The 26,696-nt window shown below is 35.2% G+C and overlaps 1 protein-coding gene and 1 pseudogene across 1 annotated transcript in view; one reads left to right on the top strand and one right to left on the bottom strand.

Annotated features, from left to right (window-relative positions):
• Positions 1–26,696, top strand: part of LRP1B (LDL receptor related protein 1B) — a 1,450,575-nt gene that overhangs the window by 597,143 nt on the left and 826,736 nt on the right. The gene's annotated exons all lie outside the window — the stretch shown is intronic.
• LOC113263401 (60S ribosomal protein L7a-like) lies at positions 25,873–26,650 on the bottom strand (annotated as a pseudogene).

Raw genomic sequence — 26,696 nt, 5'->3', positions numbered from 1 at the left:
CATATAAGTGAAACCATATGATAATTGTCTTTCTCTGATTAACTTATTTCACTTAGCATAATACCTTCCAGTTTTGTCCATGTCAATGTAAATGGTATGTATTCATCCTTTCTGACGGCTGAGTAATATCCATTGTATATATAAACCACATCTTTATCCATTCATCTGTTGATGGACATCTGGGCTCTTTCCATAGTTTGGCTATTGTGGACATTGCTGCAATAAACTTTGGGGTGCCAGTGTCCCTTCAGATCACTACATTGGTATCTTTGGGGCAAATACCTAGTACTCCAATTGTTGGGTCATAGGATAGCTGTATTTTTAACTTCTTGAAGAACCTCCATACTGATTTCCAGAGTGGCTACACCAGCTTGCATTCCCAACAACAGTGTAAGAGGGTTCCCTTTCTCCACATCCTCGCCAACATTTGTTGTTTCTGGTTTTGTTAATTTTAGTCATTCTAACTGGTGTAAAGTGGTATCTCTTTATGGTTTTGATTTGTATCTCCCAGATGACAAGTGATGTTCAGCATTTTTTCATGTGTCTGTTGGCCATTTGTATGTCTACTTTGGAGACATACATGTCTTCGGCCCATTTCTTGACTGGAATAATAATTTAAAGAAAATGTATATATTAACTCCTGTAGTTATCATTTCTGGTCCTCTTCATTCCTTTGGTAGATTGAGATTTCCAACTCCTACCATTTCATTTCTGCCTGATAGACTTATTTTAATGTTGTTGGGTTTTTTTTGGTGGGGGGAGTATTTTGGTAATGCTGGTGATGAATTCTTTTAACCTCTGTATGTCAAAAAACATTTATTTTGCCTTTGTTTTAGAAAGAAATTTTTGATGGATATAGATTTCTAGGGTGACAGTTTTGCTTTTCTTTTTGTACTTTACAAATGTCCCACTGCCCTCTTGCATGCATTTTTCTAAAAACTTATGATTTTATTCTTACATTTTCTTCTCTGCATGCATATCTTTATTCTCTGGTTGCTTTCTTTTTTCTTATGGTAGTAAAAATTACATAACAGATTTCACCCCTGGATGCTTTTATAACTTTCTGTTTATATTATATTTAATATAATATAATTATTATATTCCAAGCAATTTAATTATAATGTGCTTTTTAGAATTTTTTTAAAGTATTTTTTTTTAATTTTGACTTTTTATTTAAATTCCAGTTAGTTAACGTATAGTATAATATTAGTTTCAGGAGTAGAATTTAGTGATTCATCACTTACATACAACATCCAGTATTAATCGCAAGTGCCCTCCTTAATCTCCATTGCCCATATAGCCCATCCCCTGCTCACCTCCCCTCTATCAAACCTCAGTTTATTCTCTATATTTAAGACTCTGGCTTATGGTGCACCTCTTTCTTCCCCAACCCCATGTTCATCTGTTTCGTTTCTTAAATTTCACACATGAGTGAAATCATATGGTATTTGTCTTTGACTGACTTATTTTGCTTAGCAAAAAATACTTTAGCTCCCACCATGTCATTGCAAATGACAAGATTTCATTCTTTTTGATATCTGAGTGATATTTCATTGTATACATTTCATTGTATACATTTCATCCTATACATCACATCTTCTTTATGCATTCATCAGTTGGTGGACATGTGGGCTCTTTCCTTAATTTGACTATTGTTGATAATGCTGCTGTAAACATCAGGGTGCATGTATCCCTTTGAATCATTTTTTTTGTATCTTTTGGGTAAAAACTTAGTAGTGCAATTCCTAAATTGTAGGATAGTTCTATTTTTAACTTTTTGAGGAACCTCCATACTGTTTTCCAGAGTGGCTGCACCAGTTTTCATTCCCACCAACAGTGTAAGAGGGTTCCCCTTTCTCTGCATCCTCCCCAACAAACTGTTGTTTCCTATGTTGTTAATTTTACCAAATCTGACAGGTGTGAGGTGTTATCTCATTTTAGTTTTGATTGGTATTTCCCTGATGATGAGTGATGTTGAGCATCTTTTCATGTGTCTGTTAGCCATCTGTATGTCTTCTTTGGAAAAATATCTGTTCAACTCTTCTGCCCGTTTCTTAACTGGTTTATTTGTTTTTTTGGGTATTGAGTTTTTTAAGTTCTTATGATTTTGGATAATAACCCTTTATTAGATGTGTCATTTGCAAATATCTTCTCTTGTCCTAAAGGTTGCCTTTTAGTTTTATTTTTTCCTTCACTATGCAGAAGCTTTTTATCTTGAGGACATCCCAATAGTTCATTTTTGCTTTTTTTCCATTACCTCCAGAGACATATCTAATAAGTTGCTATAGATGATGTCAGAGGGTGCTGCCTATGTTCTTCTCTAGGATTTTGATGGTTTTCTGTGTTACATTTAGGTCTTTAATCCATTTTGAATTTATTTTTGTGTATGGTGTAAGAAGTGGTCCAGTTTCATTCTTTTGCATGTTGCTGTCCTGTTTTCCCAACACCATTTGTTGTTTTTCCATTAGATATCCTTTCCTGCTCTGTCAAAGATTAGTTGACCACAGAGTTGTAGATCCATTTCTGGGTTTTCTATTCTGTTCTATTGCTCTATGTGTCTGTTTTTGTGCTAGTACCATACTGTCATGATGACTACAGCTATGTAATATACCTTGAAGTCTGGAATTGTGATGCCTTCAGCTTTGCTTTGCTTTTTCAGAATTGCTTTGGCTATTTGAGGTCTTTTGTGGTTCCATACAAAATTTAGGATGGTTTATTCTAGCTCTGTGAAAAAGGTTGTTGGTATTTTGATAGGGATTGCATTAAATCTGTAGATTGCTTTGGGTAGTATAGGCATTTTAACAATATTTGTTCTTCCAGTCCATGAGTGTGGAATGTTTATACATTTCTTTGTGTTATCTTTGATTTCTTCATAAGTGTTTTATAGTTTTCAGAGTACAGATCTTTTATCTCTTTGGTTAGGTTTACTCCTACATATCTTATGGGTTTGGTGTAATTGTAAATGAGACAGATTCCTTGATTTCTCTTTCTGCTGCTTCATTCCTGCTATATAGAAATGCAACAGATTTCTGTATATTGATTTTGTATCCTGCAACTTTACTGAATTCTTGTATCAGTTCTATCAAAAATTTTGGTAGGGTCTTTTGGGTTTTCTACATAGAATATCATGTGCCTGTGAAGATGGAAAGTTTGGCTTTTTCCTTGCCAGTTTGGATGCCTTTTATTTCTTTTTGTTGTGATTGCTGAGGCTAGGACTTCTACTACTATGTTAAATAACAATACTGAGAGTGGACATCCTTGTCTTGTTTTTGACTATAGAGGAGTTTTTTTCCCATTGAGGATTATATTAGCTGTGGATCTTTCATATATGGCCTTTGTAATGTTGAGGTATGTTCACTCTAATCCTACTTTACTGATGATTTTTAATAAGAATGGATGTTGTACTTTGTCAAATGACTTTTCTGCATCTATTAAAATGATCATATGATTCTTATCCTTTTTTTTTTCATTAATGTAGTGTATCACTTTGATTGATTTGCAAATATTGAACCACACTTGCAACCCAGAAATAAATCCCATGTGATCATGGTGAATTATTCTTTTAATATACTGTTGGATTAAGTTTGCTAGTGTTTTGTTGAGAATGTTTGCATCCATATTCATCAGGGATAGTGGCCTATAACTATCTTTTTTAGCAGGGTCTTTGCTTTTGGAATCAAGGTAACACTGGTCTGATAGAATGAGTTTGGGTGTTTTCCTTACACTTCTATTTTTTAAAACAGTTTGAGAAGAATAAGTATTAACTCTTCTTTAAATGTTTGATAGAACTCCCCTGGAGAGTCACATTGGCTCTGGATTTCTGTTTTGGGGAGATTTTTGATTACTGATTCAGTTTCTTTGCTGGTTATCTGTCTGTTCAAGTTTTTTATTTCTTCCTGTTTCAATTTTGGTAGTTTATATGTTTCTAAGAATTTATCCATTTCTTGCAGATTGCCCAATTTTGTTGGCATATAATGTTTCATAATATTCTCTTATAACTGTTTGTACTTCTGTGGTGTTTGTTGTGATCTCTCTTTTCTCATTTGTGATTTTATTTATTTGGATCCTTTCGCTTCTTTTTGATAAATTTGGCTAGGGCTTTATCAATTCTATCAATTCTTTCAAAGAACCAGCTCCTGGTTTCATTCGTATGTTCTAATGTTTTGTTGTTGTTGTTGTTGATGCTGTTGTTTCTTTGTTTCTATTTCTCCTCCAATCTTTATTTTCCATCTTCTGCTGGCTTTAGGCTTCATTTGTTCTTTTTCTGGCAGGTTAGGTTGTTTATTTGAGATTTTTCTTACTTCTTGAGGTAGGCCTTTATTGCTATGTACTTTCCTCCTATGAACACTTTTGTTGTATTGCAAGGGTTTTGGACCATCATGTTTTAATTTTCTTTTGTTTCCATGTATTTATTTTTATTTCTTCTTTAATTTCCTGGTTGACCCATTCATTCTTTAGTAGGATAATATTTAACCTCCATATATCTGTGATCTTTCCACATTTTTTTCTGTGGTTGACTTCAAGTTCATGGTGTCATGGCCAGAAAATAAGCATGGCATGATCTTTTTGTACTTATTGAGACCTGATTTGTGATGTAGTATGTGATCTATTCTGGAGAATGCCCCATGTGCACTCAAAAAGAATGTGTATTCTGCTGTTGTAGGGTGAAATGTTCTGAATATATCTGTTAAGTCCATCTGGTCTAGTGTGTCATTCAAAGCCATTGTTTCCTTGTTGATTTTCTGCTTAGATGATCTGTCCATTGCTCTAAGTGGGTGTTAAAGTCTCCTACTATCATTGTATTATTATCAATGAATTCTTTTAGGTTTTTATTAATTGTTTTATATATTTGGGTGCTCCCAAGTTGGGGGCAAAAATATTTACAATTATTAGATCTTCTTGTTGGATAGAACCCTTTATTATGAAACAGTGCCCTTCTTCATCTCTTGTAACAGCCTTTAATTTACAATTTATTTTATGTGATGTAAGTATTGCTACTCTGGCTTTCTTTTAGGGTCCATTAGCATGATAAATTTTTCTGCATGCCACACTTTCAATCTGCAGCTGTTTTTAGGTCTAAAATGAGTCTTTTGTAGGCAGCATGGATGGGTCTTCTTCTTTTATCCATTCTGACACCCTGTGTCTATTGATTGGAATATTTAGTCCATTTACATTCAGAGTAATTATTGTTAGATATGAATTTAGTGCCATTTTGTTACCTGTTTTGTCATTGTTTCTGGAGTTTTTCTCTGTTCCTTCTAGACTTTATCACTTTTGATTTTTATTTCTCACTTAAAGAGTCCCCTTTAATATTTCTTGCAGGACTGATTTAGTGATCATGAGCTCCTTTAGTTTTTGTTTGTCTGGGAAACTCTTTATCTCTCCTTCTATTCTGAATAACAGTGTTGCTGGATAGAGTATTCTTGGCTGCATATTTTTCCCATTCAGCACGTTGAATATATCATGCCACTTTCTTCTTGCCTGTCATGTTTCTGTGGAGAAATCTGCTGCTAACCTGATTTGTCTTCCCTTGTAAGTTAAGGACTTCCTGTCTTGCTGCTGTTAGGATTTTTTTTTTATCTCTATTGTTTGCAAATGTAACTATGAAATGTCTTGGTGTTGGCCACTTTTGTTGATTTTGATGGGAATTTTCTGTGCCTCCTGGATTTGGATGTCTATTTCCTTCCCCAGGTTAGGGAAGTTTTCAGCTATATCTTCTGCTCCTTTTTCCTTCTCTTCTTCTGGGACTCCTGTGATACAAATGTTATTATGCTTTATGGAGTTGCTGAGTTCCCTAAATCTGTATTCATGATCCAATATTTTTATTTCCCTCTTCAGCACCATTATTTTCCATAATTTTGTTTTCTATATCATTTAGTTATTCCTCTGATTCTTCCCTCCTTGCGGTCATTACCTCCAGTCAATTTTGCATCTGTTATAACATTTTTTATTTCAGCCTGACTAGTTTTTTGGTCTTTTATCTCTGTGGTAAGGGACTCCTTGATGTCTTCTATGCTTTTCTCAAGCCCCACTAGTATCCTTATGATTGTTGCTTTAAATTCTGGATCAGGTATATTACTTAAATCTGTTTCAAGTAGGCCATGACCTTTTCTTGTTCTTTCTTTTGGAATGAATTCCTCCATCTTGGCATTTTGTTAAGATCTCTGTCTTCTTCTCTGTGTTAGGAAAGCCTGCTATGTTAACTGTTCCTGAGAATAATGGCTTTATAATAAAGAGACCATATACTGTCGGGGGCCTGGTGCTTCAGGAAGTGTCTCTGGTGTATGCTGTGTGCATTCTGCTGCTGTGTTTTGGCTGCTCCTTCCCAGTCAGTCTTCTGCAGAGTTTCTCCTTGCCTGCAGTGGGTAGTGCTTGGATGTTTGCTACAGTGTGGGAGTTTTAACTAGGTGTGCTCTAGTCTTCTTGTTAAAAGAGACCTGATGCTATTTCTACTGGAGATGAGGTTTTGCAGAACTCTATGACCAGTGAACATGGTGTGTGTGTGTGTGTGTGTGTGTGTGTGTGTGTGTGCGTGTGTGTGTGTGTGTGTTTTGGGGGATGGGTTATGCTGGTCTTCTGAGGGAGTGGGCCCGCTGCCTGGTTGTCAGGCACACTTACCCTACAAAAGCAGCATTTGCAGAGCACAGGGAGGCAGGGCTTGGTGTAAGCTATTTAGGCCACCAATGTTGGCTCTGTGCTGATTATTGAAGTTAGTTTATGCTGAGTGGTGAGGGGAAAAAAATGGCACTAGTCCCCTCCCTTGTCCTGGAGAGGGGAGTTTGCACTCTGCTATCTGGAAAGCCTTCCTGGAAGAGTGAAAAGTCTCCCTTTATGTATCTCAGGCTTCCCTCACATTGCTGCCTTCACACTGTCTGTGTCTGGCCATCTGCCCACCTGGTAATGCAATGCACATGTGTTCTGTCCCAGGCAGGCTGGCTGAGTTTTAAAACTCCAAAATTTAGGGAGTTGGCATGAGGGAACCCAAACTGGTCCTCTCAGGGAGGGTCTTGCCACACTGAGACTGATGCATATTTGTCCCAGAAGGGTAGTCACACCAAAGCACAAGGGTAAGCATTTTGGAGTAAAGCACAGCAAATCCCAGTATTGAGGTTAGCTGCCTTCTGCAGGTGTCTCTGAACCTTTGTTGAGGTGCACCTGCCAGTTCTTTCATCCCAGAGAAGTAATTCCACATCTCCCAGATGCTCTCTAAGAAGGGGAAGCATCCCAGGGGCTTCTCAAATCCCACCACATGCTACCAGTCGATCTTCCCTCCTCCACAGGAGAGCTGCTTTATCTGCCAGGCTCCACACCAGGCATGCCATAGACCTCTAAAACACTAGTCTTTGAGCTCCACTGGTGGTAAAAACGCATGAAAATTAGCTTCTCTCCTTTTCCCCGTTGAATGCTTTGGGGAAGTATTTTCCTTGTGTGATCGCCTGTGCACTGCTCTCTTTCTGGCCTCTCTTCATGACCAGGATTCCTTCCCTTTCCTGGCACCAGAAATCCACTTCTTCCCCAAATTACATCTCTGCACCTCCTACCTTCCACTATGCAGCTTCTTCTCTCCTCTAGTTGTGCATTTTGTTCTGTCAGTCCCCAGATTGATTTCTTGCATATTCTGAATGATTTGTTACTTATTTAGCTGTGTTCAAGGGACGAAGCAAGCCTAAAGTCCTCTTACTACTCCACCATCTTACCTCCTCCTCTGCCTTTTATAATTTCTTTCATGTTATTACATGTTATATTTGAGGTTGTTTTTTTTTCAATAGGTAGGATTACAGTTTCCTTCAAATTTGTAAATATTTAAGTTATTATTTATCTTTTTGTGCCCCCACCATCCTGAGGGACACCAATTACCCATATTTTGAGCCATGTGAATTTATCCCTTAGCTCATTTATGCCTTTTTGTCCCCTTTTCATCTTCTTTTTCTTCTATGTGTTTTATTTTTAATAAGTTCTATTAGTATGCCCTTAAATTCGTTAATTTTTTTTCTTCTGCCATATCTAATCTTCCATTAATACCAACTAGAGTATTTTCCATCTGACATATTACAGTATTTATCTCTAAAGTTTGATTTGGGGCACCTGGGTAGCACAGTCAGTTGAGCGTCTGACTCTTGGTTTTGGCTTAGGTCTGATCTCAGGGTTGTGAGATCAAGCCCTGTGATGGGCTGTACGCTCAGCACAGAGTCTCTTTGGGTATCTCTCTCTCTCTCTCCCTCTGTGCCTCCCAGCTCCCACCCCCCGCACTCTCTCTCTCTCAAAAAAATATTTTAAAAAAAATTAAAAAAATAAAAAATTAATAAAATGAAAGTTTGTGTCTTCTTTAAAGATTTATTTATTTATTTATTTATTTATTTATTTATTTAAGAGAGAGAAAGCACACACACAAACAGGAAGAGCAGCAGGCAGAAGGAGAAACAGACAACCACTGAGCAAGGAGCCCAATGCTGGACTCGATCCCAGAACTCTGGAATCATGACCTGAGCTGAAGGCAGAAACTTAACTGACTGAGCCACCCAAGCATCCCTGATTTGTGTCTTAAAGATATTTTTCTGTCTCCATTTACTTCCTCTAATTCTAGTATCTGTGTCAGTTCTGTGTCACATTTGATTGAGTGATTATTCTCATTATGAGTCATGTTTCCTGCCTAATAATTTTGATTGGATGTCAGACATTGTGAATTTTACTTTGTTGTTTGCTGAATATTTTTGTGGTCCCATGAGTTTTACTGATCTTTGTTCTGAGATGCAGGTGATTATTTGAAAATAGCTTGATCCTTTTGGTTCTTATACTTATGATTGTTGGTTGAGCCTGAAGAAATGTTCATTTTGGGGCTAATTATTCCATCTATTGAGGCAAAATATGCTAAAGTACTCTATTCAAATGCTATGAATTATGAGTTTCCAGTCTGCCTGGTGAGAACAGGTATTATTTCCGACCCTCTATAAGCACATGCTATGCTTCCTCTACTTTTTTTCGATGACTCTTTCCCAAGTTTTGATTAATTTCCTTACATGTGTGTATTCTATGCTGAGGGCTTGAAGAGAACCCTCTGAAGATCTATGGAGTTTACCTTACACCTTTACCTTAGCTTTTTTGTGTTTCTGCCAAAAGTATGGAAAAGCGAATATGCACACAAACTTCTCAGCCTTTACAGGTAGTAATTATAAAGGAACTTGTAAAGGAAATCGCAAAAAGCAGAGTTGCTCATTCCAACTCACAATCCAGCTAACTTATTCTACTGTTATATAAGGCAATCAAATCCTTTTTAGAAACTTACTTTAATCTTTGAAAATAATGGTTTTTTATTTAAATGGTTTTATATTATTTAAAGCTTTCCATATGATTCTTTACATTGGAAAATAGGTCTGTCTATAAGAATTAGATATCACAATAGTGTTGGGTTTCTCAACCTAGTAACTATTGACATTTTGAGCCAGATCATTCTTTGATTTGGGGGATCCTGCAGATCATAGAATGTTTAACAACAGCACCACTAAGCTCTACAGCCTAGGTTTTAGTAGAATACCTTTCACCCTCAGGTTATGACAAGCAAAAGTGTTTCTATGTATTGCCAAATATCCTGGAGGAAAAGAGAGGGCACACAAAATTGCCTCTGATGGAGAAGCATTGCTATAGGGCAACACACCTAATAGAATGCAAACATCAATAATCCCTAAAACTGTTCCTCAAAAGGCAGCCACAAATATAAAAGGGCTACAATTACAAACAGACAATTAAGTACAAAAGGCTAGTTACTGCACTATCACAAAGAGGGCTAGGGAAAATAGAAATTCAATATACCAAATCTTAGATCCAACAGAAGCTGTTCTAAGAGAGGAAATTCATAGTAATTCATGCCTACATTAAAAAATCTCAAACCACCTAACTTTACACTTAAAGGAACTAGGAAAAAACAAAAAACAAAAAAAACCTAAGCCTAAAGTTAATAGAAGATAGGAAATAACAAAGATCAGAGCAGACACATGTGACATAGAGACTAAAAAGACAACAAAATGATCAATGACACTAAGAACTATTTTTACTTTTTTAGGATAAACCATGTAAACAAGCCTTCAGCTAATGTTATGGGAGAGAGAAAGGGGGAGAAAGAGAGAGAAAGGATCCAAATAAATAAAATTAAATATGAAAGAGGAGACATTATAACTACTACCACAGAAATACAAAGGATTGGAAGAAACTATTATGAAAAATTATATGCCAAAAAATTGGACAACATAGAAGAAATAGATATATTCTTAGAAACTTAAACCTATCAAGGACTGAATCATGAAGAAAATAAAATCTGAACAGACCAGTTACTAATGAGATTGAATCAGTAATAAGAAGCTCCCCCAAAAAGAAAAGTCTAAAATCAGATGGCTTCATTGATAAATTCTACCACTTTCAAGGAAGAATTAATAACACTGCTTCTTAAACTCTTCCACAAATTAGAAGAGGAGGGAACACTTCCACACTCTTTAACAAGATCAGAATTATCCAGACACCAAAACAGAAAAGGATACTACAAGAAAAGAAAATTATAGGCCAGTATCTCCTGTGAACATAAATGCAAACATTCTTAACAAAACATTAGCAAACCAAACTCAGTAGTACATTAAAAAAAAACATTCATCATGACCATGTGGGATTTATTACAGGAATGTGAGAATGGTTCAAATCTGCCAATCGATCCGTATGATAATAAAATGAAGGGTAAACAGCTTACAATCATTTTAATAGATGCAAAAAAAGCATTTGGCAAAATTCAATACCCATTAATGATTAAAAAAAAAAAACTAAGAAAACTGGATGTAAAGGGAACATATCTCAACATAATAAAGGCCATATATGGCAAGCCCACAGCTAATATCATACTCAATGGTAAAAGCTGAAAATCTTTCCTCTAAGAACAAGAACAAGGCAAGTTTGCCCACTTCTCCTACTTTTATTTAACATATTAGTGGAATTCCTAACCAGAACCATTAGGTAAGAAAAATAACTTTAAAAAGCCTCCTAAACAGAAAGGAAGAAGTAAAACTGTCTCTATTTGCAGATGGAGCGATAATTATATAGAAAACTCTAAAGTCTCCATTAAAAAAATGATAAAACTAATAATAAATTGAAGACAGTTGCAGGATAAAAAATCAATATACAAAAATTTGTTGTATTTCTATACATCAGTAAGAAACCATCAGAAATAGAAATTAAGAAAATCCCATTTATAAGTGTATCAAAAAGAATCAAATATCTAGGAATAAATTTAAACAAGGAGGAGAAAGATCTGTACACTGAGCACTACATCTGAACACTATAAGATCTTGATGAAACAAATCAAAAAAGACATAAATAAGTAGAAAGATATTACAGGCTCATTGATTGAAAGAATTAATATTATTAAAATGTCAATACAATTCAGAGCAATCTAAAGATTCAATGTGATCCCTATGGAAGTTCCAATGGCATCTTTCATGGAAACAGAAAAAATATATATATTCCTAAAATTCATATGGAACCACAAAAGATTCCAAATAGCCAAAATAATTTTGAGAAAAAGCAGAGCTAGAAGCATGATACTTCCTAATTTCAAGCTATATTACAAAACTATAGTAATCAAATAATAGGGTAATGTTGTAAAAACAGACACATAGAACAGTGGACAGACTAGAGAGCCCAGAAATATATATCCATGCATATGTAGTCAACTAAATTACAACAAAGGAGCCACAAATATATAAAGAAAGGATAGTCTCTTCAATAAATGGTGTTGAGAAAACTGGACAGCCACATGCAAATGAATGAAACTGGACCACTATCTTATGCTATACACAAAAATCAACTCAAAATGGATTAAAGACTTGATTGTAAGACTTGATATCTTAGAAATCCTGGAAGAAAACTCATGAGGTAAGCTCCTAGACATGGGTCTTGGCAATGATTTTTATTATTATTATTATTTTTATTTTATTATTTTTTTATTATATTATTATTATTTATATTTTATTATTTTTTTTATTTGACACCAAAGCAAAGGCAACAAAAGGAAAAATAAACAAGTGGTACTACTATATCAAACTAAAGAAGCTTCTGCACAGGAAAGGACAACATCAACAAAATTGAAAGGCAACCTATGGAGTAGAAGAAAATATTTCCAAATCATATATCTGATAAGAGGTTAATACTAATTCAACTCAATAACTAAAAAACAATCCAATTAAAAAAAAATGGGCAAAGGGTTTGAATAGACAATTTTCCAAAGAAGACACACAGATGGTCACCAAGTAGGTGAGTAGGTGCTCAACATTACTAATCATCAGGGAAACATAAATCAAAACCACAATGAGATATAACCTCATACCTGTTAGAATAATTAATCAAGAAGATCAGAGGGGCACCTGGGTGGCTCAGTGGGTTAAGCATCTGCCTTCGGCTCAGGTCACGATCCCGGAGTACCAGGATCCAGCTCCACATCAGGCTCCCTGCTCAGCAGAGAGCCTGCTTCTCCCTCTGCCCCTCACCCCACTTGTGCTCTCTCTTTCTCTCTCAAATAAATAAAATATAATCTTTTTAAAAAATGATCAGTGATAAGTGTTGGCAATGATGTGGAGAAAAGGGAATCCTTGTGCACTGCACAGGAATATCACCTGGTGTAGCCACTAGTTAAAATAGTATGGAAGTTCCTCAAAAAAATTAAAAACAGAAGTATCATATGATCCAGCAATTTCACTTCTGGGTACAAATCTGAAGGAAATGACATTACTATCTCAAAGATATATCTGCACACCTACGTTCATTACAGTATTGTTTGCAATTGCCAAGACATAGAAACAACTTAAGTGTCCAGCAACAAATGAGTGGATAAAAAATAAATATCACACACCCACACACACAAATATTATTCTGCCATAAAAAAGAAGGAAATCCTGCCATTTAAAACTACATAGGTAGATCTTGAGGACATTATGCTAAATAAAATAAGTCTTACAGAGAAAGACAAACAATATATGATTTCATTTATATGTAGAGTCTAAAAATCTGAACTCAGAAACAAAGAACAGATTAGTGATTACCAGAAACAGGGGATGTGGAGTAGAGGAAATGGATAAAGGTGGTCAAAAGGTACAAAGTCCTAGTTAGACGATAAATAAGTTTGGGGGATATATATACAGCATGGTGACCATAGTTAACAGTATTGTATTGTATGTTTGAAAGTTGCTATGTGAGTAAATCTTTGAAGTTTTCATCACAAGAAAGAAAAATTATAATTACATAGGTTGATAGATGTTAACTGAACTTATTAGAGTTATTTTGTTTTTTTGATCTTTTTAAAGATTTTATTTGAGAGAGAAAGACAGTGACAGAGATGGTGAGAGAGAGAGCACAGGTGGGGAGGAGAGGGAGAAGCAGGCTCCCCACTGAGCAGGGAGCCCAATGTGGATCTCGATCCCAGGACCGTGGGATCATGTCCTGAGCTGAAAGCAGATGCTTAACAGACTGAGCCACCCAGGTGCCCCCTGAACTTATTGTTGTAACCATTTTGCAATATGTGCATATATCAAATCATTATTCTGTATATCTTATACTAATATATTGTTATATGTCAACTCTATCTTCAGAAACTGGAAAAAATAAAGTGGGTTAAGGATGTTTCTAACTTACAGACACAAAGAAAAACTTGTAGTCTCAGACAACTTACCCAAAGGTGAAAAGCAGAAAAACCTCTATAGGAAAAACAAAACTAAAACAGAAAAAAAAAAAAAACTAAAAAAAATAATTGGTCTTTAAACAAAATATCAGTTGTTTAGAGTATGGCTTTGGCCACTTTCTCATGCATGTGGTGGAGACTGGCCTACAGTATCGATAATACTGTACTCCATGTATCTCAAGTCTCAAATGTGGATGGCTTGGTCACTGTAATCCTGAAGTCATACAATACAGAATAAAGGTAAGCACACTAGTGGAAAAGATAAGATGGCCACTAAGACAGAAGTAATCCAAAAGATTGTGAACCAGAAATAATTACAAAACAGATTAGGTTAAACCAAGAGGTCTACTACCAAATGTTGAGACTGACCCTGAGATCCCAGGGCTGTACACAAAAGGATTTGTGAGATGAATTTTTGACAACAGAAGTAAGTCAGTTGATTAATTCTTAAGTGCATCTAAACTTGACCTCCTTTAATTATTCTATTTTGATCAATGGGTAAATATAATAAAAGGCAATGAAAGAGAATAATATCTCTTGAGATGGTAGGATTTTGAAATGTAAGTTTTTTGGAAATAGTAATATTTAGGAAGTAGAAAAAGGAGAAGGGGAATAAATTGGAGTTAATGCTGTATGGAGAGATTCAAATGTACTTTGTGGGCTTAATTAAATTTATGTAGCCATCATACACCTAAAACACATTCCCCCAACTTAAGAAATCCAGTAGAGTGGATTTTGTGGACAGAAGTAGAGACCTGTTTTACATTAAACTAAGCTCTAATTTGTACTATTACATCAGTAGACTAGCTGTCAGTTGAAAAATAATATCCATATACTATTTCATATTGCTCTTTGAAACACCTTGAATATACTTTTCTGTTTTTCTTTTTATTTTCTTTCTTTTTTTTTTTTTTAATTTTCCCCTGAAAGCCCTGTAATATAATATAGTCAAGAATTGTAATTGTTTAGTCAAAACATGACACTTGAAATGACTGGTGAGATTTTCAGTATAATTCAACCTTGTAACTGCACATATTTTTATTATTGTGATTAGCATAGAGTAGGCAAACTCTTCCAGTGTCCATAAATGTTAGGAAAACAGATACAAGAAACAACAGGGGCTGGTGAGGATGTGGAGAAAGGGGGAGCCCTCGTGCACTGTTGGTGGGAATTCAAATTGGTGCAGCCATTGTGGAAAAATGGTATGGAGGTTCCTCAAAAAGTTAAAAATAGAACTATGATATGATCCAGTAATTACACTAGTAGGTATACAAAAATACTAATTTGAAGGGATACATGTACCCCAAGTGCTTGTAGCAGCATTATCTACAATAGCCAAACTATGGAAACAGCTCAAGTGTCCACCGACTGATGAATGGATAAAGATGTAATGTGTGTGTGTGTGTGTGTGTGTGTGTGTGTATATGTATATTTTGTGTGTGTGTATATATATATATATATATATATATATATATATATATATATATACACATCTGTATATAGTGTGTGTGGGATATATATATATATATGTATATATATATATATACACAAAATGGAATATTAGCCATAAAAATGGAATGAAATTTTGTCACTTGCAATAACATGGATAGAGCTAGAGTATATTGCTAAGTAAAATAAGTCATCAGAGAAAGACAAATGCCATATGATTTCACTCATATGTGGAATTTAAAAAACAAAACCAACAAAGAAAACAGATGCAAGGAAAGATTTCACCACGTGTATTAAGATAATGTGCACTAAAAAAAAAAAAAAGATAAAGTGCACTGGATATAATTGCTGCTAAACATTCAAAGATACAAATATAAAAATCCCCCGATTTTAGCAATGAAATTAAGTTTCTTGAATTAACATTTAATGTTAACCAACAAAAGAATTATGTTACTAGTTAACTCTAGTTGATAAATAAAATAAAAAGAAAGTTTGAAACATCTACAGCTACTGGTTGGGGGCGGGGAAAGGAATGTATTTGTCTAACTAAAAACAAAAACACAACTTTTTATCTTTTTTTTTCTTAGAATGAATGCAACCCAGTAGTTAAAATTTGAATAAGCTTTTAATGGCATTTATAAAATTTTGCATGTGCTTTTTCACCTTATCATTTCACATAGACCAAACATATCTGTTCTCTCACTGAATCTCCATTGCCTTTTCTTCTGATAATAACCACTAAATTTTCTTTTTGGTGAAAACATACCTCCACACAATATAGATCTGGGCGGAGATTACCTTAATCCCATTTTCTTCAGAATTTACTTGGGTAACTCTAATCTAATTTAATCAGAATATTCCAATATCCTAGCTACAATGGTTTAGGCAAAGGTATGATTCAATTTAGGTCAATGACTATAAAGACTCATTTGGAAAACATATTATTAGCTAATGCTTTTATGTGCCAAGAATTCTTTCAAGAGTTTTGACTAGAATAACTAATCATCCAAATATCCTAGGTCGTAGAAACTGGTCTTATAGATGAAGTTAAGGCACTTTGTGGGGCACCTAGCTGGCTCAATTGGAAAAGCAAGCAACTGTTGGTCTCTGGGTCGTGAGTTTGAGTCCCACATTGAGCGTAGAGATTACTAAAATGAATAAATAAAGAAAGAAGAAGAAGGAGGAGGAGGAGGAGGAGACGAAGGGGAGGGGGAGGGGAGGAGGAGGAGGAGGAGGGGAAGAAGTTAAGGCACCTTAGATATTTATGAAGCTAAACTTATAATAGATCAGATTGAGGCCTGAACCAAGACAAATCTGACTCACTACTGTGATAATATCTTAAAACTATGCAATGCTGGAACAGTTGGCAGAAGATTGCTCTTTTCTTTGGATGTGGAAGTTCGGGGAAAAGCCTGGAGTTGCCAGGAGCCAAGATATAGAATCTGAGAATGAAGTCAATACAGAGGAAAACAGAAAAGAGGAAATCAGAGAAAAAGAGAGTGGACCCCAGGTTCTTCACGATGATATAATATCAGCTTCTGTATTTAGTTGTACAAGGACCTAGGTCTAACTCTGGAATTCCAGTGTAAATTGGGATTCAGTGCTTGAAAACAGAGTTTTGATGAATACACCAAATAAAATTTCCCCTCAATTCTAGAAAGCCCTTGTTTCAGTATTGGATTATTTCTGACGAGCTGCTCTTTTGCACAACAGTGAAACATAAATTCCTCTTGTTTTGTTGCATTTATTCTGTTTCTTATACCACCAACAAATATCCCCCTATGAATATCAAAGCTATCTTTTCAACTGGGGGAAACTGACCTCATTTTTTTTTTTTATATCTGGAAACTAGGTGTTCTGCTTAGTTTTATTAATAGTGGGCTTTTCATCTTCTTCCCTCCTGACTAGCTGTAAGCCTGAACACTTTATGAGACACGAGAAAGCTTTATTTTCTCTACCTAAACTACTACTCAGTAAAGAACATGAGAGCAATCTTAATAAATGAGTGTACGGATAGAATGTAGTCTTTTTTTTTTTAATTGGAAGATTTTAATATACAGAATAAACTTGAGAACACCATTAAAATCACCTATCCCAAAAGAAGGATTAGTTTCAATGACCTGGACATTTGTTATCAGTTATCAGATCCAAAGTGATATTTGAAAATTTTGATGGTATCTAGATTGAGCCACCATTTGTCAGGACTTATTGGTAGCACCCATGAGGGTGCTCCATTCTTTGTTTGTATAGGTTCATATGCAAATAGTATTTGTATATATGCATTGTATCTGTGTGTGTATGTGTTTATATGTGTGCGTGTATATAAGTGTGTGTGTGTGCATGTGTGTGTGTGTGTGTCTATACATACTGGTGGGTTTTTGAGAATTATTTCTAGGTACTACAACTTATAAATTTGTAAATCCATTTAATGCAAAGTAACAGTTACACATGAAACAGTATTATAGCAATATCTATCTAGTAAAATATCCCTTTGGATGTTTTCCAGGTGCAGTAGTTAAAAGCTTAGGTTCAGGACTTGAAACCTGGGTTCAAATCCCAACATTGTTCCTTATTAGTTGTTGCTGTGCAAAATATTTTTATATGTACCATATATTTTTAAAAGTTGAAGGACCAAGACATTTAGCTTTTCCTTTTTCTTTTTCTTTTTTCTTTTCTTTTCTTTTTTTTTTTTTTTACTTCAATAAATCTTTCAATATTAAGGCAGGCAGTTCCCGGAAGTCCTTACATCTTGCCTGCAAGAAGCACAACTTCGAATCTTATCGAGGGATCAGAAATTCTGGTAAGCTGGTTGGCTCTTCTAAGTCCAGGAAGTGCCATGTTCTCTGGCCAGTATTCCAGGAATGATGACACATATGCGGCAGTTCTGAGAACCTCCAGAGATGTGGGCACTTTTCTCCCTTCTGTAACTAACATATAACCTAATTTCCTAATGCTAAGTCTATTAGGCTGATGTGCCTTAGACCTTTTGCTTGAGTCTTTAAAACTGAATTTGACAAAGTATTTAAAATTGTAACAGTGGGAAATTGACAGGGTTATCCAATAAGTCTCATTTCATATGGTTTTAAAGCTGGCCAAATTTAATATTCATAGTAGATTATTTTTTTAAAAACAATGAAAAAGTGCTAATTCTGTTAGCAGCATTATTTAGACATTTTGTAGTGTCTCATAATTCAATATTCTCTTTCAGCTGGAAGGAAAAACATATCCATAGAATTGAATAGCAGATATTAATGCATTTTGCATTTTCTTTTAATTCGTGAATTTATATGAACTTTTCCATAATGGTGCCACATACATCTTCTTTAATTTGTCTCTGATAGAAGTTCTGCTACTCTGACATACCAAATCAAGTTTATGGTTTAACCTATATATCTTCCCTTTACCTAATTGGCAGTTTTAGGACATTAAGAAATTATATAGATGATTCTTTATGGATGTCTAAAAACAAGTACATTCTTCTTAACTAATTTACCATCAGATCAGGTATGTTTTTGCTCATCATTTTATATCCGGTATCACACTATGTGTATTGTGTGACGCATAGTAAGAACTTATTAAATTGCTTTGAATAAATGAATGACATTAGATAGATATTAAAATGGAAAGGGAAATAAAATTGAAAGTCCTTGCCTTTAAATAAATGAAGCTCTCTTTTAAAGCTTATTTTAAAATATTTTATTTATTTATTTGAGAGAGAAAGAATGCATGTGTCACGCACAAGTGGGGGGAGGGGCAAAAGGAGAGGGAGAAGCAGACTCCCCACTGAGCAGGGAACCTGACTCAGAGCTCAATCCCAGGACCTTGAGATTATGACCAGATTAAGACAGACATTTAACTGACTGAGCCACCCAGTCACCCCTGAACCTCTCTTTTAAAGATGAAGGAACTGAGATAGGAGTTTCTTTTGTATAGATTAATTTCTACTTTGTTAAAATTCATTAATACTATGCAATTTAGGAATCTGAAACATTTATATTCAAGCTTTGAAACAGTAGTATTAATGAAAGGGAATAGTGAAGATTCAAGATCACTACAATCAAGATTTGTCAATTTCCTTAAGGACATAAATTTTTACCTATAACCTATTTTATTCTACTTTGTAGTTAAACCTGTTTTAAACTCTCAGCAATACCCCCTGCACACAGACATACCATAAATTTGCAAAGTATCTAACCATATGCATGGAGCTTTGTAGAAACTAAAATATATAGTGCATGTTCTTTTATATTTTAAAACAGTACCTACGTGAACTTTTTGTGAGGCTTTATAGTTCCATTTGATGTTAACTCTATTAATAATTAATATAATACACTCTCTATTATCTGCACAAGTTGTACATAGTAGTAATGAATCATGCAAAACCTAATTCAGAAATCATTTTTATTTGTATGTGGGAAGTATTATGTGATGTTTTTGGAGTAAATTTCCCTCCTTAATTATGTTTTGCTTAGGGTAATTAGTTTGTATTCCCTGAGCACACATCAGTTGACAGTGGGGGAAATACAGCCCTGAAGTATTCTGGGAAAATGTTTTAAACTATTGCAGCTGAACAACATGTAGACACTCAGTACTTGGGTATGACCTGGGAAAATTCCAAGGAGTCTAGTACTGTCTAGACTATTATTCAGTCTTGGTGATCAAATCATGTTCCTCAAAAATAATTGCATACGTTTCCAGTTTAACTCAGTTAATCGGCTCTCACCATGCCAGTTTTATAAAAGAGATCCATTAAACTAGATAGCTTAATGAAGGGACCTTAACAGCAAATGGACATTCAGTTTATTATTAATTCAATCTGTTGGTCTGTTTCTCTGTGTGTCTATAGATGGTTACTTAAAAAGTTATTTTAATTTCTCCCTATAATAGTATATCATTTTTTGTTTGTTGTTTCACTACTTTGAGTCGTAGCTAAAACTCACGCTTTCACAGGCATTATTCTATAGAAAATCATTCCTGGAGCACTCTTGGTGCTCATTCATTATATTTACGTACTAGAAGGAAACAAATTTTAAGGACAACTGCACTATACAGATAAAATGCAATTTTATTCTACAGTGTTTCTATGTAGCAAATGTTTCTCTGTTGTGTGCTAATAAGTACATATTTTCATTAATTTTCTAAAGGATTTAGTAGGATCATATTAACAAGAGGAATAAGAGGTTTCTACTAAAAATGTATAACTCTTTGTATATTACTTTTTTTCTACTAATCTCTCCCTTAAGAGAGAATCTTTCCTTCTCTCCCACCCTCTATCCCTCTCTCTCTCTTTCTCACATTTTTACGCTAGGGGAGTATTTGAAATCCAATCTTCAGTTTCTTTAATTTGGAGTATCAAAACATATTGATTGTAGCTAGTGATAACATTTGTGTTTTAATGTTAAAATTTCTAATCTCACCCTTGAGATGCTGCACGGGCAACATATATACCTTGGATTTATGAAGTGTGGTTTCTTTAACTATAGTTTACATGAATGCTAATAACCCATACAGCAAAGACATAATAGTAAATGAAATGCCATAATAGAGAATATGAATACCCATGATAGATTTATAATAATGTTTCTCCTATTCTTGCTTGTTTTTTATTGGTGATATGATGACTTCTATTTTCCTAAAGGTAAATAGTGAGCTGTACTTTCCTTCATTCTGTTTGCAATGCACTGTATACTTTGTTTAGGGGGAAAAAAAGTTTTCTTCTTCAAGTTAATGAATTTAAGCTAGGCCTAGTAAATCCTCTATGGGACAGATAAGGCTCCAAATAGAAGGCTATATTTAATCTGAGCTTGGAATAATTATTATAGATTAATCAGGTCTTTTTTTTAAAGATTTATTTATTTACTTATTTATTTATTTATGAGAGAGAGAGAGGGAGAGCATGAATGGGGTGGGGAAGGAGCAAGAGGGAAAGGGAGGGGGAAACAATCTCAAGCAGACGCCACGCCAAGCACGGTAGTGGACACGGGGCTGGATTCCATGACCCTGAGATCACGACCTGAGTTAAAACCAAGAGTTGGATGCTTAAGCAACTGAGCCACCCAGGTACCCCTCAAAAACTTTGAATGGAAGTTACAGAATGAGGTTCCATTTTAAAAGATGATTTTGATGGAACATAAAGAATGGTTTATAATAGTAAAAACCTGAAATAGGGAAACCTGGCTGTAATCTCTGGCTTCATTCCAATTGAGGCAGCTGGGGAAAGCCATTGTAGATGAAGAGGAGGATAATTTGAAAGGTATTAAGTCAGTAGAACCAGCAGGACAGGATAACTGCCATGTGTTGGGTGGACAGGGGAAGAGATAAGAGGGTGACTTTCTTGTTTCTTGTCTGGGTGATTCAGTGGATTGTGGTGTAATCACTGAAATAGGAAGTAACAGAGTAAGAGATTTGAATGTTTCTCTCTGCTGTGTGTGTGTGTGTGTGTGTGTGTGTGTGTGTGTGTGTGTGTGTATGTGTGTTTAGGAGAACATTATGCACTCCATTATAAATCATTGAGCTTGAGATACTGGAGACATCTAGGTAGAATTGTTTAATAAGCAGTTAGGAATATGGGACTGGATTTTAGAAAAAGGTATCTGAATTTGAGGTTTTAAAAACAGAGAGATGGTAAATAGTTGAAACCACTGGGGATTGGTAAAGTTATCCATCTATCCATTCATTAACCATGAATGCAATGCACATATAAAAAGGACATATTACTTCTATCATGGTGCTAAGGCAGTGAATAGTAAGTTATCAATGGCTTTGGATTGAGCATTTACAGAGAAAGAAAAAGTATAACTGAGCATTTATGGAGTATTTATTATGAACCAGACAGAGTTCTACCTGCTTTAAAAAGTTTGCTCCTTTTAATCTTCAAAATAATCTTAGGAGGTAGGTACTATCTTCACTTTACAGAAAAAGAAATGAATAGTTGAAAAATTTACCTAATGTTATACATCTAACAAGTCTCCATATCTCAACTTTTGAATGTTGTCTAAATCTTCTTACTAGAATATTTCCTAAACAGAGTTTTTGTACAGGAGGGAAAATTAAAACAGATGATACCAGTATATCAAAAGATGTGTAGTATTGTGAGGAGAGAAATATTACAGGTAGCCATAAAAACTGCTGCTGTGGTTAAATACATTTAATTTGGGAATAACCTGAAAGAGATTCTGGAGAGAATGATTTGAAATATGGCTTATCTATCTTAAGAGCTTTTTGCATTTTTCCTGTGGCACTAGGGATCTTCAAGCATCACTTTACTCTGGGTAGGCATTCTCAGTCAGGTCTGAAGTTGATGTAACATAAAGTGATAAAAGCAAAAACAAGTAACTTAAGTAATAAATTCATACTGTTGAAAAATGTTATTGGTGTAAAATCACATCAGGGTGCATTTTTCATCTCACAGAATATGTGGAGTAATTTTTATTACTCAACATGGAGTCATGATTGGTTGATTGGAGGGAGGTCTTTAGTCCTGTTTTGTTTTTTAATTAACAAAGTATAGTAGACATACCATGTTATGTTGATTTCAGGTGTACAACATAGTTCTATACATCATTCAGTGCTCATCATAATAAATGTTGTCACCATTTGCCACCATAAAACACTATTACAATATTATTGACTAAATTCCCCATGCTGTACTTTTCATCTCTGTGACTTATTTATTTCATAACTCTAAGTACCTCTTAATACCCTTCCCTCAACCCAGCTACCCTCTGGCAACCACCAGTTTGTTCTCTGTATTTGAGAGTCTGTTTGACTTTTAGTTATTTTGTTTATTTGTTTTGTTTTTTTTAAGATTCCGCAAATAAGTGAAATTATATGGTATTTGCCTTTCTCTGTCTGACACATTACACTTAGCATAAATTCCTCTAGGTCCATCCATCCTCGTTGTCACAAATGGCAAGATTTCATTCATTTTTTATGTCTGACTAATATTCCATTGTGTGTGTGTATGTGTGTGTGTGTGTGTGTGTGTGTCTTCTTTATTCATTCAATTATAGATGGACACTTAGGGGTGTGTGTGTGTGTGTGTGTGTGTGTGTGTGTGTGTGTCTTCTTTATTCATTCACTTATAGGTAGACACTTAGGTTGGTTCCATATCTTGGCTATTGTAAATAATGCTGCAACAAACATAGGGGTGCATATATCTTTTTGAATTAGTGCTTTCATTTTCTTTGAGTAAATACCCAGTAGTGCAATTACTAGATCATAGGGTACTTCTATTTTTAATTTTTTGAGGAACCTCCATACTGTTTTCCACTGTGGCTATGCCAATTTACATTCCTACCAACAGTGCATAGGGTTTCCTTTTCACCACATCCTCACCAATACTTGTTATTTCTTCTCCTTTTGATTTTAGTCTTTCTGACAGGTGTGAGGTGATAATCTCATTATAATTTTGATTTGCATTTCCCTGATGATTAGTGATATGCATCATTTTTGTTGTGTTGGCCATCTGTATGTCTTCTTCAAAAAAATATTTGCTCAGGTCCTCTGCCCATTTTTCTTTAATGATTTATTCATTTAAGAGAGAGAGAGAGAGAGCTTGAGCAGGGGGAGAGGCAGAAGGAGAGGGAGAGAACCCCAAGAAGACCCCCCACTGAGTAAGGTGCCTGATGCAGGGCTTGATCCCACGACCCTGAGATCATGACCTGAGCCAAAATCAAGAGTTGGACACTCAATCAACTGAGCCAGTCGGAGTGCCCAGTTGGTGCCCCTGCCCATTTTTTAATCAGTTTATTATTATTAGGGGGGGTGTTGGTTTGTATAAGTTCTTTATATATTTGGGATATTATTTGCAAATCTTTTATTGGATATATTATTTGCAAATATCTTCTCCCATTGAGTTGGTTGCCTTTTGTTTTGTTGATGGTTTCCTTTGCTGTGCCAAAGCTTTTTATTTTGATACTGTTCCAATAGTTTTAGCTTTTGTTCCTCTTGCCTGAAGAGACAAATCCATAATATATTGCTAAGACAATATATTGCTAAGACAATATATTGCTAAGGCTAATATCCAAGAGATTACTGCCTGTTTTGTTTTGTTTTGTCTTGTTTTTTAGGAGTTTTGTGGTTTCAGGTTTCACATTTAGGTCTCTTAGTCCATTTTGAGTTTTTGTGTATGTAAAAAAGTGGTACAATTTAATTCTTTTGTATGTAGCTGTCCAGTTTTCTCAACAGCATTTATTGAAAAAGCTATCTTTTCCTTATTGGATGTTCTTCCCTCCTTTATTGAAGATTAATAGACCATATAAGCATGAATTTATTTCTGGGCTCTCTATCCTGTTCTATTGACCTTTGTGTCTATTTTTGGTGCCAACACCATACTATTTTGATTAGTGTAGCTTTGTAGTATATCTTGAAATCTGGGATTGTGGTACCTCCAATTTTGTTCTTTCTCAAAATTGCTTTGGTTATTTGAGGTCTTTTGTGGTTTCATACAAATTTGAGGATTATTTGTTATAAGTCTGTGGAAAATACTATTAGGAATTGCATTGAATCTGTAGATTTCTTTAGGTAGCATGAACATTTTAACATTATTAATTCTTCCAGTCCATGAGCATGGTACATCTTTCCATTTGTTTGTGTCATCTTCAATTTCTTTCATCAATGTCTTATAGTATTCAGAGCACAAGTCTTTCACCTCCTTGGTTAATTTTGTTCCTAGATATTTTATTAATTGTGGTGCAACTGTAAATGGGTAATACTTAGATATGGGAATGGTGGGATAAAATTTGTTCACCTTTTAAACTTAAAATTCACTTCCAGGGGCGCCTGGGTGGCTCAGTCGTTAAGCGTCTGCCTTCGGCTCACAGCGTGATCCCGGCGTTATGGGACCAAGCCCCGCATCAGGCTCCTCCACTGGGAGCCTACTTCTTCCTCTCCTACTCCCCCTGCTCTGCTTCTGCTCCCTCTTTCTCTGGCTGTCTCTCTCTGTCAAATAAATAAAATCTTAAAAAAATAAAATAAAATTAAATTAAATTAACTTCCAAATAGTTCTCTATAGAGATTGGAACAATTAACACTTTAAAAACATTTCATGGGAGTGCTTGTTTACCTATACTCATGTCAGTTCTCTGTGTTAACAACTGTTTAATCTTTACTAATCTGCTAAGTGTAAATAGTACTTAAGTATAATTTTTATTTACATTCCTCTTATGATAAAAAAAGGTAGGCAACCTTTCATAAGCTTAACAGTCACTGGCATTTGCCCATTTTTCTACTGTTGTTGTTTGTTAATTTGTTATATTAAAGTGTTAAAGAAATGGGTATTTGTTATATGAGTTGTAAATGTTTCTCAGGCAGTTGGCTGTGTTAATTGTGAGTCTTTTTTTTTTCTAAATTTGTTTTTTAAGTTCTTGAATTTATAAAAAAAATGTTCATTCTAATTGGTTTCAAAATAAAAATAAAACCTCTTGATGGCAATGTTATTATTTTTAAAATTATTCCATCTTTTTCTAGTACTTTAATGGCTCATTTTGTATGATTAAATTCTGTATCTAGTTCCTTTAATCACTATAGCTTTAAAATAAATATTAAAAACTATTAGGTCTAGTGCATAATAATTCTGTCATCTTTTCCCAAAATGTTTATAGAATATCTTTGTTGATTATAGCTTGTTTATTTAACCAGATGAACTTTATTATTTTTTTCTTGTAAGAGAACTTTTTATTACATTTATGTACAGAAAATTCAACAACACACACTTAGCCCAGTTTAGTGGCTAGTTCTTTAGCCTTTGCCTTTTCCAGCTCAGCAATGTGAGCCACTGACTTTGGACCCAGGACGTTGCCTCCCCAGTGACAACGGCTCTCATCATATTTGTCATTGTAATTGGTCTTGATAGCTTCCACCAGCTAGCCAGAGCTCCTTTGTCTTCCAAGTTAAACTGTATAAAGGTGACAGTAGTGCAGGTCTTCCTGGGAACCAGACACCCCAGCCTAGCCTTCCCATTGATAACGCAGTAGGGAACCAGGACAGGCAGGAAGACAACCAGCTCAATGGGATCCACATCATGTGCAATCAGTACCAGCTGAGCTTTCTTGTTTCCCAACAAGGTGGTAACAGTATTAATCCCAGCTCAAAAGACGGGTGCCCTCTTAGTGGGGACATGCCCTTTGCCAGCAACTTTCTTCTCTGCCTAGGCCAACAATCTCTGCTTCTTCTCTTGCTTTGTCTTTGGTCTGCATTTGTGGGCCAGCTTAAGCAGTTGAGTAGCTGTTTGGCAGTCCGAGACTGGGTGAACTGGTTAATCATGGGAGGCACTTGTAGACATTTATAGAGAGTACTCTTTGCTGCTGCAGCTGAATGTACTAGGCCATTGGACAAAGCAGATGAGGTCCCTTTTGGGCTGAACGTCTTCTCCATTGCAAAAATTCTTGGGCCTTTTCTCAAACAAGGGGTTGACCACCTTCTTGATCTCTTGCTTCTTGACAACAGTAGGTGCCAGGGCCCCTTCTCCTTAGCCCTCTTTCCTTTGGGCATCTTGGAAGGCCAGAGGAGAGAGAAATCAACCATATGAACCTCAGAA

The sequence above is a fragment of the Ursus arctos genome, unplaced genomic scaffold (assembly GCF_023065955.2).
Source record: "Ursus arctos isolate Adak ecotype North America unplaced genomic scaffold, UrsArc2.0 scaffold_1, whole genome shotgun sequence".
Classification (NCBI taxonomy): domain Eukaryota; kingdom Metazoa; phylum Chordata; class Mammalia; order Carnivora; family Ursidae; genus Ursus; species Ursus arctos.
This window is presented reverse-complemented; position numbering and strand designations above follow the sequence as displayed.